We start from the raw sequence: 13,093 nt of genomic DNA on the forward strand, positions 1-13,093 counted from the left end.
CAAGTCCACCCCCTCACCCCTTGAGAGGATCTGGTGAGGGGGACCTGCTCAGGGCCAGAGAAATGGATACCTAGCAACAGTGCCGTAACTAGACATTTTAGCACTGTGTGCAAGAAACGGCATCAGAGCGCCACCCCTGCATGCAAAACAGGGGCAGTGCGCGCCGTAGGCGCGCGCAAAAATACATAGTGGCGTGGCTTCGCGGGGAAGGGGTGTGGCCACAAAATAATACCAATTCCTAAAACGGTGCACAGTAGTCTCCATTCTTCAAATTACGCCGCACAGTAGCACCACTACACCAGGTAGAGACCCTTTTACACCTTACAGCGAACAGATTCCTCTTTTTACACATTACGGCAGACAGCGTCCCCTTTTTACACATTACGGCAGACAGCGTCCCCTTTTTACACATAACGGCAGACAACGTGCCCTTGTTACACATAGCGGCAGACAGCGTGCACTTTTTACACATTACGGCAGACAGCGTGCCCTTGTTAAACATAGCGGCAGACAGCGTACACTTTTTACACATAACGGCAGACAGCGTCCCCCTTTTTACACATTACGGCAGACAGCGTCCCCTTTTTACACAATACGGCAGACAGCGTACACTTTTTACACATAACGGCATACAACGTACACTTTTTACACATAGCGGCAGACAGCGTCCCCTTGTTACACATTACGGCAGACAGCGTGCCCTTGTTACACATTACGGCAGACAGCGTGCCCTTGTTACACATTACGGCAGACAGCGTGCCCTTGTTACACATTACGGCAGACAGCGTGCCCTTGTTACACATTACGGCAGACAGCGTGCCCTTGTTACACATTACGGCAGGCAGATTCTCCCTTTTTACACATAGCGGCAGGCAGATTCCCCATTTTTACACATTGCGGCAGGCAGATTCCCCATTTTTACACATTGCGGCAGGCAGTCCCCCCTTTTTACACATTGCGGCAGGCAGTCCCCCATTTTTACACATAGCGGCAGGCAGTCCACCCTTTTTACACATTGCGGTAGGCAGTCCCCCATTTTTACACATAGCGGCAGGCAGTCCCAACAAATAAAGAAAGAGACAGAAAGAAATAAAGAAAGAAAGAAAGAGACAGAAAGAAAGAAAGAAAGAAAGAAAGAAAGAAAGAAAGAAAGAAAGAAAGAAAGAAAGAGAAAGAAAGAAAGTAGAATCATACTTACCCTCTCCGCTGGCTCAGGCTCCTCGTGCAGCTTGACGATTCCTGGGTAGTAGACGAGGTGGAGGAGGGAGCCGCAGCAGCGCTGTGTTATTGGTGGAGGCGCTGCTGCTGCTGCCCCCCTGCTTCACTATAGGCTGTTCTCGGAAGACAGCCTATAGTGAAGCAGAGGGGCAGCAGCAGCAGCGCCTCCACCAGTAACAAAGCGCTGCTGCGGCTCCCTCCTTCACCTCCGTCCTCCTCCTTCCCCCGTCCGTGCCGCTGCTCTTCTCCTCTGTGGGCGGCTGTGCGCTGCGGGCAGCGGTTGCCCGCAGCGCACAGCTGCATGTAATGAGTCAGTTTGACTCATTACATGCTTGGGCCCCTGGACCGAGGCGGGCCCCAGTGCAACGCACTGCTTGCCCTGCCGGTAGTTCCGCCTCTGGTTGGTTATGGTGATAAGGGTAATAATGCTGGGACTGAAGCTGTATCTGATGACAATTATGAAGTGCTGTAAGTTCTCAGTCATCATCACTTAATTTTTTTATTATTTCACAGGAAAAAGTCTAAAACAGCCAATGGCTATCAATGCCAACCATCACCACTGGAAATATTTTACAGCAGAAGAAAGATAGCAGGACACATCACAGAGCATTTTTCTTAAATGTGCACTTAGCAAAATTGATAGCTTTACAAAAGATACTCTTCAAGCCAGTTGATTCTGCATCATTTCAGGAGATTATATAGTGTGCAACAACTAGTAGCTATTACATTTCATACAAAGTTGTATCCACTTATATTGCACAAACATTTTTTACATTTATACATCTGTCCTAGCTGTCACTAACTGTAATGTGCTTCTGTGGCTTCATACCGCCATAATCCAAAGTCACCATATATTTTCATTGTGACTTTTGTACCTTGAGGATTTATTTTACCTTATAGTACATTTCTAAGAACATTTTGATCAATGTAACAAAATCATGCAAACATATGTAATGCCCAGGAACGTGAAAGACTGTGTGACTGTGTGACTGTGTGAGGAGATAGAGGTCAAGTCAGATATATTTATACCCATGTGTTGCATTACAAGATGCTTCACTAGCATGTGTACCAGGTTTAAGTTAGTGCTACTTACACCCAGATACACTAATTAAGGTTGTGTACACACGGTGAGATCCTTGCTATGCCCGATTTTCACTTGCGATTTCCCTAGAACTCCCTGGAGCCCAGATAGTACAGATTTTGACTAACTTTTCTTGAGATCTGGACTATGTGTGCTTACGATTTTGGCTTATGTGAGATTTTGGCTTATGTGAGATGTCATTGACATGTGAGATGAACTAGATAGTACACCGATCTAGCAAGGATTGACTTGCCTGCGCAGTCTATCTTTTCTTGCGATGCCAACCTGGCGGGACCGCGCATCGGGATCGAATCGGGATCGCAAGGTGACTTTCACCTTGCGATCTGCACTAACTTTTCTTGCGGTTTTGACTATATAGTCAAAATCTAAAGAAAATATCTCACCGTGTGTACACACCCTAGAATCAATCAAGTCACAAGCACAGGAAAAGTGATTTTTAACATGTAGCAAAAAACAAATTCATTATTCAGTTTGATTAAAAAAAAGAACCTTCTGTAATATAGAAGGAGTAGTATCTACAAGTGAAAATAGAAAAAATGGTATTGAAAAGAAGTGCACAAAATCACATAACGGGGGAGATTTATCAAATCTCGGAGAGGAATAGAGTGCAGAGAGATAAAGTATCAACCAATCAACTTCTGTCATTTCCCAAATGCAGCCTGTAAAATGACAATTAGCTGATTGGTTGGTACTTTATCACTCTCCAATACCAAGATTTGATACATTTGCCTCAGTAGATGCACAGTCAATAATAAAAAGATAATAATGAAACCTGAGAGGTGAAATTGCATCCTTCCATTCAAATGCAGCAAGTTGTTATCATTTGTGTGTATATGTATCAGCCCTCAGATGGTATCCGGTCTATAGGTCGACATCACTTAGGTCAACCACTGTTGGTCGACATGCATATGGTTGGCTTGGTCATTAGGTCGACATGGCAAAGGTCGTCACATGAAAAGGTCGACATGAGTTTTTCACTTTTTTCTTAATTTTTTTATCTTTTTCATACTTTCCAATCTACGTGGACTACGAGTGGGAATAGTAACCTTCCCGAAGTGTGGCAAACAAAGTGAGCCATTCCAGGGGACACGGTGCACTAATTGGGGTTCACGGTCACTTTACAAAGAAAACGACACCAATTTTTTTTTTAAACTCATGACCTTTTTCCATGTCGACCTTTTCCATGTTGACTTAATGACCGTGTCAACCTAGTCACTGTCGACCAATAGTGGTCAGCCTAGTTGCAGTCGACCCAACGATATACACTCCCATCAGACACCCGTAATTGAAACAGTTACTGACAGATGTACAGATGTAGCTTGTCTCAGCTTGTACCCGCGATGCCTGCGCCTGTGCGTAGGCATCGTGGGGCATCTAGCTGCGCCCCGGCTGTGACTATTCACACACATGATCGCATAAAGTCTATGGATCATGCAAATATATGCAAGTGCCCACGAACATGCACGCGCACTGCCCAAAACAAGTCGCAGCCAAACTGAGCTTGTCTACATCTGTGTTTGCAGGTCTGCATCTTTCTAGCTCTACGGCTGTGCGCAGTTACAAGTGTCAGAAGTGAGCAAATCTGCATACAGATGATGCCTGAACTCAAGGTTAAACAGGAGGGGTGCTCTCTAGACCTAGATAGAGTTTCATAGAAAAGGTGATAAAACCGAGCATGTTGACAGAGCAAGTGGATGCTAGAAGAAGTCAAGTGATGCAGAGACAGTAACTGTATGGTAGACAGCCTTAACTGAGAATGTATTATTTATGAGTCAGATCCTCAGGGTGTGAGAGCGAGTAAATGTGAAGGTCATATATCAGGAATTAAAGAAATTTAAATCAGCAAGATTAAATGGAGTTAGGGGGAGGAAATATAACTTATTCTAAAACTAAAGTACATAAGGATAAAGAAAGAAGAAAGACTGGGTTCTATTCCCACTTTATGGGTGTCATGGACAAACACGAGTGGGAATAGCCCTGTTGCACCAGGATTCCGGCTGGCAGCATTGTCGGCTGGCAGCATTCCGGCATCTGTATCCTGACCGACAGGATCCCGACAGCTGGTAAATTAAACACATCCAAAACACTGACAGTCCAGAAAACAAGTATTAACTCCTGAAGAGAATATGCTAAGGGTCACATTCAGTTAATCAAAAACCCTGCTTGAATCACCACTTACAATAAGCAATGGCTCATAAAGGCCGGGGCCATGCAGACTACTACTGCAGCACACCTCCCTGCCCTCTAACAGGCTCTCTTCCTACATGAGCCATATGCTGCCAAAGAATTGACAGTCTGCATCCATTTGTTTTACAGAGTACAGACCACTCTTTATCTAGGTGACAAGCTCCTCCTTATCTGCTTCCTGCATTCCTCTTCATCTGGTTCTCACCCCCATGCCTGTGCCCTAAATTCCTGCTTTGTTAAGCCTTTTATTTATACTAAAGACGTCCATAGCAAAACAGTCAATAGGCCACTATTAAACTAGGATGGCCATGTGGGGAGATCTGTACTTTCTACCACATTTTAGTGATCACGTTCTTTAGTTCAATGCTTTTGGCCTGGACCACTGCCTAGATTTTTAGCCATTGCCTCACTAAATAGCCCACTAAATTACTAAAATAGGTTGTGTGAAAGGTGTATTAGACACTTACTTGCTTTTCATTACTACCTTGCCGTCATTGGTTCCCCCCCTCACTTATACTCCTATCTTTCGGGAGGCAGATGATAGATAGACAGTTAAAAGATAGACAGTCATTATGTCGACATCATATGGTCAGTCAAAATTCCGACAGGGTCAAAAGTCTGACAGTCAAAAGGTCGACAGGGTCAAACTTCTGACAGGGTCAAAAGTCAGACAGACATAAGGTCGACAGGGTCAAAAGATTAACACTTTTTCTAGGAATTTTTCATGGTTTTACAACTTATTTTTTCATTTACTATTCAGGTCATAAACTATTACCTTTAGTAACCTTGTGGCAAGCAAAGCGGAGGAAGCCATCAAGCCCGGAGCATGGTGAGCGAAGTGAGCCCATGAGGGGTTGAATTTAACACACATTTGGGGATTTATTTTTGAAAAACACAAAATAACACCCCCAAAAAAATTGTGTCAACATTTTGACTGTCACACTTTTGACCCTGATGAACTTTTGACTGTCAACCATATGGTGTCGATCTAATGACTGTCTATCTTTTATCTATCTAACTTGCATAGGTGTGCGCAGCACATTTTATTAGGGTGTGCACTGCTAGAGGGGTGTGTTTAGCACCGCCTATTGGGTGTGGCTAGCACCACCGACTGGGCGTGTCTAGCACCACCTACTGGGAATGTCTGGCACAACTTTAAAATTAGTGCAAGTGGGAGAGATTAAGAATGCAAAAATAATGGGGGAGGACTGAATGGGATGGATATGTTGGATCGACCCTAAATCAATCCCAGAATGCAAGCACTAGCCTGTGAACAAGGATAACATTACTTAGAACATTTTAACTGGATCGGCATTACAACAGTAAACATGCTGGGTAGGCAGTATGTATAAAGTGTTACTCTTTATCTAGTTAACATGCTGTAAGTAGCATGCTGACAACATACCGGCACCTACATTCTGGAATTGACATTCACTGTCCATCCTGTAACTACTTCCTGCACACACCTTATCCCATGTGCAGTTCTTCCCCCTGACACGTCTGATACCTGATGTAGTTCTTTCCTCTGACACGTCTTAGGCTGGGGCCACACATAGCGGCCAAGCGGGTCCCTCTGAACGGGACCCACTTAGCCGGGAGGGGGGTTTTGTCTGCACACAGATCCGGCCAGTGACACATGGAATGCTGTGGTTGGATCCTGCGGCGGCGGGACTGACGCACGTGTGGGCGCCTGCATAGGCACCCCTGTGCAGTCTCCTTGCGGCCAAGCAGGTCCCGCTGAACGGGACCTGCTTGGCTGCTATGTGTGGCCCCAGCCTAATATCTGACTCTGCTCTTCTCCGACACATCTTATCCCTCACGCATCTCTTGCCCCCGACACATCTTATACCTGACGTAGCTCTTCTCCGACACATCTTAGCCCTCACACAGCTCTCCCACCTCAAATTTCTCCCCGCTCATACAGCTCACCCTCCATTACACAGCTAATCTCATACCCCATACAGTTTCTCTTCTTATGTGCCCCCCCATGTAGCTTGTCACACCTCTTGTGTCTCCCACTTCCCTCATGCAGCTCATCTACCCTCTTGTGTCTCCCACTCCCCTCATGCAGCTCATCTACCCTCTTGTGTTTCCCACTCCCCTCATGCAGCTCATCTACCCTCTTGTGTCTCCCACTCCCCTCATGCAGCTCATCTACCCTCTTGTGTCTCCCACTCCCCTCATGCAGCTCATCTACCCTCTTGTGTCTCCCACTCCCCTCATGCAGCTCATCTACCCTCTTGTGTCTCCCACTCCCCTCATGCAGCTCATCTACCCTCTTGTGTTTCCCACTCCCCTCATGCAGCTCATCTACCCTCTTGTGTCTCCCACTCCCCTCATGCAGCTCATCTACCCTCTTGTGTCTCCCACTCCCCTCATGCAGCTCATCTACCCTCTTGTGTTTCCCACTCCCCTCATGCAGCTCATCTCCCCACTTGTGTCTCCCCCTCCCCTTATGCAGCTCATCTCCCCCTTGTGTCTCCCCCTCCCCTCATGCAGCTCATCTCCCCCCTTGTGTCTCCCCCTCCCCTCATGCAGCTCATCTCCCCACTTGTGTCTCCCCCTCCCCTCATGCAGCTCATCTCCCCCCTTGTGTCTCCCCCTCCCCTCATGCAGCTCATCTCCCCACTTGTGTCTCCCCCTCCCCTTATGCAGCTCATCTCCCCCCTTGTGTCTCCCCCTCCCCTCATGCAGCTCATCTCCCCCCTTGTGTCTCCCCCTCCCCTCATGCAGCTCATCTCCCCACTTGTGTCTCCCCCTCCCCTTATGCAGCTCATCTCCCCCCTTGTGTCTCCCCCTCCCCTCATGCAGCTCATCTCCCCCCTTGTGTCTCCCCCTCCCCTCATGCAGCTCATCTCCCCACTTGTGTCTTCCCCTCCCCTCATGCAGCTCATCTCCCCACTTGTGTCTCCCCCTCCCCACTTGTGTCTCCCCCTCCCCTCATGCAGCTCATCTCCCCACTTGTGTCTCCCCCTCCCCTCATGCAGCTCATCTCCCCCCTTGTGTCTCCCCCTCCCCTCATGCAGCTCATCTCCCCCCTTGTGTCTCCCCCTCCCCTCATGCAGCTCATCTCCCCCCTTGTGTCTCCCCCTCCCCTCATGCGGCTCATCTCCCCACTTGTGTCTTCCCCTCCCCTCATGCAGCTCATCTCCCCACTTGTGTCTCCCCCTCCCCACTTGTGTCTCCCCCTCCCCTCATGCAGCTCATCTCCCCACTTGTGTCTCCCCCTCCCCTCATGCAGCTCATCTCCCCCCTTGTGTCTCCCCCTCCCCTCATGCAGCTCATCTCCCCCCTTGTGTCTCCCCCTCCCCTCATGCAGCTCATCTCCCCACTTGTGTCTTCCCCTCCCCTCATGCAGCTCATCTCCCCACTTGTGTCTTCCCCTCCCCTCATGCAGCTCATCTCCCCACTTGTGTCTCCCCCTCCTCTCATGCAGCTCATCTCAACCCTTGTGTCTCCCCCTCCTCTCATGCAGCTCATCTCAACCCTTGTGTCTCCCCCTCCCCTCATGCAGCTCATCTCCCCCCTTTTGTCTCCCCCTCCCCTCATGCATCTCCCCCAGTGGAGCTTTCTTACCTCTATTTTGAGCTCCTCTGCGCGTGCAGTCCTCCTCCACCTCTCTTTTCAGTATCCTTTCTAGGCTTTGCGGGCCACGGGCCGCGGCTCCTCTTCCCGCAGCAGCGCGCCGCTTACAGACGTGCGGCTATGACGTCACTGCGTCATCACCGGCAATGTCTGAACGGGGACAGAGGGAGGCGGGGTTAGGTGAGACCACTGCCGCTGTCTAGCACTGCCCGCTCGCCACAAAATGATGTGGGAGATATGACGGCGGGCCACTTCTATAATTCAGTGGGCTGCAGCAGCGGACCTGGCGTGCGGGGGGTGCCCGACATTAGGGGGTGCCTGTGCGCACCAGGCACCCCCCGTGCTCACGCCTATGCTAACTTGTATACCACACCCCTCTCCTTCTCCTACTTCCTTTTCCCATTTTCTTGTGTTTCTACGGTTACTGTTTCTGGCAGAGCTACACCTTCAGGGCACTTAATATAGGGGGGCCCAGAGGAAGGGGGTGGTGTATATTAGATTGTGCATACTTCCTGACATGACCCATTCTAAGATGGACATATTTCACTCTACCTAGACTTCCCTTTTAATATATGAGTGGCGTCACCTGTGTTGAACTACTTAATTTATAAGAAAGGTATTTCAGCACAAGTGATTGCATAAATTAAGGTAGAGAGCATTTTCTCCCTCTTGGTATGGGTCATGTTGGGAGGTATAGATTGTGTATATTAGAATTAAACCAATGGTGTATATTACATTTAAACGAATAATTTAATAATGCCTGAGTGCTGTTTATAGCTCCACCTTATTGAGAGACAATTATTGTATAACGTTTTCTTGTAGTAGAACAAAGACAACTTAAATAACTTTAAAATACACATAGAAAAATAACATTTATAATTTATCTTGCAATTGCAGCACTACTACTTACACACTGGCACAGAACTCATAGAGGACTCTCTTGCGTTTTTCTCTCTCTAGACCCAAATGCTCTCATTTTTTAACAGGTTACACAGGACCCAGACACCCAGGCGGGAAGAGGAGAAACTGTGATCCCTGGGTCACTTACAGCTCTCTCCCCCCCCCCCCCCCCCCCCTACTATCTATCCTCTGGTAGTTCAAGAAACCTGATACTCCTGTGTCTCTGCCTGTACTGCATATTGTTCTGCTCACATCCTGGTTGCCTGATTCTGCTGCTGCACAAGAGGGAGAGCTAGTGATGTTAGTGTGCTCCGACTGGGAGGGGCCCTGCAGACGGAGGCCCAGGTTACAGTATCCACTGAGCCCCCAACTTTATCTAGCTATGTACAACCTCCCTCTTTTTGCTAAACAAAACTGCACATCTCCCTCTTTTTCTTTCTTCTTAAGGGGGGTATACATGGAGAGATCCATGTTTAAAATCTGAGCAATCTGACTAGATTGCTTAGATTTTAAGCTCGGATCTGTCATGTGTATGCCCCTCAGCAATAGCGATTTGCGGCCCCACGCATCGCTATCGCCGGTGCTAGATGGAGCCTGCATGCATGCTCAGTCTAGCGGGTCGCTCACTTCAGCACTATGTGAAGTGAGCGCCGCCCCCCGTCCGTCCACCACCTCGTTCACCATACATTGCGCTGTGCTGATTAGGGGGAGAGATGTGTGCTGAGCGGTCTGTGTTAAGATCACTCAGCACACATCTCTCCCATCAGTACTGGCCTTTATGGATGAACCATGCTTTTATTTATTTAAGATTAACGTTTTTAACATCCATTTGTTGTTATTTGCTTAATACCACTGCTTTCTTTGTTGCCATCTGTGACAAAGAAATACAAACAAAAAACAAAAAACACAGCAGTGAGGTGTATCAAATTATGTTTTTTATACAGCTCGATATTTATGCCCTGTAATTATTACTTTTCTGTTGAAAATTGCTATTATTGATCTCATTTGCAATATGTAGCAACTGTATATTACCCTTTTTGTCATTAGCAAACTTAAGTTGTATTCATCTTTTTATGGAACTGTAGAGATGTGCGCCAGACCATTTTGCTGGATTAAGATTTGGCTCTGATTCATCGTCCGTCTTTAGCTTTGGATTTTCCAAACCGCCTGGACTGGTTTTGAATTTGGATTTTTTTTTTAAATTGCAAAAAAAAGCTAACATCACATCATTTGGGCATTTTTTTGTTACTAGAGTACTATTAACTTCAATAACATTAATTTCCAGTAATTTTCAGTAAATTTGGACCACCTCACAGCTTACAATATTGTTTTCACCATTATCGGGCAAAGCCTGCAGCGACCTGGTTGGTTACTAAGAGACAGAGTAGCAGCATAAACACAATGCAGTTTCTAACACATCTATGAATCATGGCTACACAACAGTAGAATTAAAAAAAAGTGCAAGTTGGAATTGTCCTTGGGTGCTTCCATACACCCTAATGTTTGATATTAAGAAGGACATGCATACTTTAACAAACCAAGCACTTAAGCAACAGGGACTGACACTTTTGTGGCTGAAATGCTTGCTTTGTTTGGGCCCCCACAAATTAAGCTACCAATCAGCTTAAGGCATCAGCTCTACAGTGGCATCGTCATTGCCATCCTCACCCTCATCAGTGTGTACACCATCCTGAGAGGCAGAAGAAGATGCCTCAATGACAGTTGCAGAACCATCACTCAGAAATAAAGGCCAAGGCCTGAGCTTTTCCTTGCCACTACGTGTGGTCAATGGCATGTTGCCAAGTTTTGTTTTTCTGCACCAATCCTTCCCTTTATAAGAGGTATCTTTTTCACACTGTATATTGGGTTTTTGATTTTAGATACCCTGATTATTACCTTATTACCATTATTACCTTGAGTGTCGGTTTTAGTAGATGGCATTGCTGGACTAGCACCATCATGACTGGTGGCACCATCTGCTGCACTAGTATTTGGTTGCTCTTCTCTAAACTGATAGTTATCCATTTGTCAAGTCGCAGATCACTACGTGGATCTCAGGGATTATAGATGCAGGTGAACAAAGCACACTAGAGTAGAGTTCACCACCCAGTACTGACAATAATAGATATGTATATTCTTTTGTTCTATTTTGTAACTTGCAGTTCCATTAAAACTGATTACAGGGCTTATTATTAATGCACGTGAACAAAGTGCACAAAACAGCACAAGTATAAACAACACAGTAGGTATATATATATATATATATATATGTATATATATATATATATATATATATATTTAACTTGCAGCTCTGTTAAAGCTGCATGGATAAATGTAACAAAGAAGGAAAAAGTATGACTCTTGTTGGGGCGCACTCTTGTTGTATCGTGTTGTCTAATGATTAGTGATGTGTATAAGAAATAGTCAATTCTTTATTTCTACTCTTAAAATAAATGGGAACTCAGCACAAAACAGAAATCAGTAATGAAATTTAACATAAATGGATATTAGCATTCCAACATGAGACAAATATTCCCTAGAAAAAATTGGGAATGTTCAGATCTTGTTTATACTTGGATAAATGCATATTGGAAGATAGCTACATACCATGCTGCTTCCGTCTGCCAAAGATCTGTACAAACTGTGTTTGTATTAATGGAGCCCTGAATAGGGATGATTTCAAGCGAGGGACCGCCCCCTAACTGAGATCTAACACTGATGGTTCGAGTCCGTCTTGGAGAAAATTGCATACGATGAACAAAGGTGAAATCTAGACGCAGTGAAGTAATAAGAATAAGTGAAAGTGGTGATCCTGCTGTTAGTGTTATCACAGGGAATGCAGCCCTCCTACTGCACTGGGTATTCCCTAGCGGTTACCCAACTAGGTACTGACCTAGCCCACCTCCGTTTAGCTTCCAAGATCGGACGAGATTGGGCGTAAGCGTAGGGGTATGGTCGTAGAAAGATTTGCCCTGTGCCACTAATGAGAGTGCACCGAAACAGAAAAATGGATTACCTTCAAAGAAGGGAGTGGAGAAAAAGAATGGGAAAAAAAGGAAAAGGATAGATCTTGAGAGCGTGAATCTGCTGTCCTCGTTAGACGGGAGAGACGTATCTCCTAGGGGACACGGTCACCAGAATCGTGGATGAGAGTACACGGAAAGAAGGAATGATTGAAAAATGGGAAAGAGAGAGAAAGAGAAGGGATTACATTAATATGAAAAACACTATGATGAATATTGCAATATTGAGCAAGAACCAATCATGCCGTATAGATGAATTTTTTTTTAAAGGACATTGGTAATAAAGATATTAGAGCAGGAAAAAATGAGATATTAGAATACCCCCTGCGTATGGTCGCAGTATCGGCGGAGGACCTGGTGCAAGATCACACACCACTACTGGTCCTAACTGTGTACCTTAAATTGTACAGTGGAGCGCCAGTAATAGTGAAAACTCTAATAATCAGTTTTCAGCACAATAGGTCATACGTCCAGGGATATATTTGGTTAGAATGATTTCAGTCTTTAGAACCATATGCAGTTGGTCAATTTTCAAAACAATAGATCATACATCCAAAACCATATTTGGTTTTATTGATTTCAGTCTTAAGAACCATATGCAATTTGTCAGAAAAACATGATATACACAGGACTCAACAGGGTTGTACCAGAGTGAAACCATGAAAAAAACACAGTTTGAGATATTTGAAACAGATTTGACTATACGGCATGATTGGTTCTTGCTCAATATTGCAATTCCCCTCTTTCCTGCGGGCCCCTCTCCTACCTGAAGACTGCATGGGTGATATTTGACAGTTACCTGCATTAACTAACTGTTTTTTTTTGGCTCTAATCTAAATTATCACTAGCCTAAGTGAGACCCTGTTTTGCATATTGCCATTGGATTTCTCTAGGGGCATCATAACTAAGCTTAAAGTGATTTGTAATTATGATCTGTTCAAATACCAGCTCTGATATTTCATCATTATACTGTTAAGAGCCCTACACATATCACGATGCGCCGCCGAAGTGCCCGACGGCCGATACGGCCGACGAGCGACTCGGCGGCGGGGGGGCAGTGACGGGGGGAGTGAAGTTT

General features: G+C 45.8%; 1 pseudogene; it reads right to left on the reverse strand.

The window, feature by feature from the left end:
* Positions 1-11,836: 11,836 nt before the first annotated feature.
* On the reverse strand, positions 11,837-11,955 carry LOC134937066 (5S ribosomal RNA; annotated as a pseudogene).
* Between the last annotated feature and the right edge of the window lie 1,138 nt (positions 11,956-13,093).

The sequence above is a fragment of the Pseudophryne corroboree genome, chromosome 6 (assembly GCF_028390025.1).
Source record: "Pseudophryne corroboree isolate aPseCor3 chromosome 6, aPseCor3.hap2, whole genome shotgun sequence".
In the NCBI taxonomy this organism is placed as follows: domain Eukaryota; kingdom Metazoa; phylum Chordata; class Amphibia; order Anura; family Myobatrachidae; genus Pseudophryne; species Pseudophryne corroboree.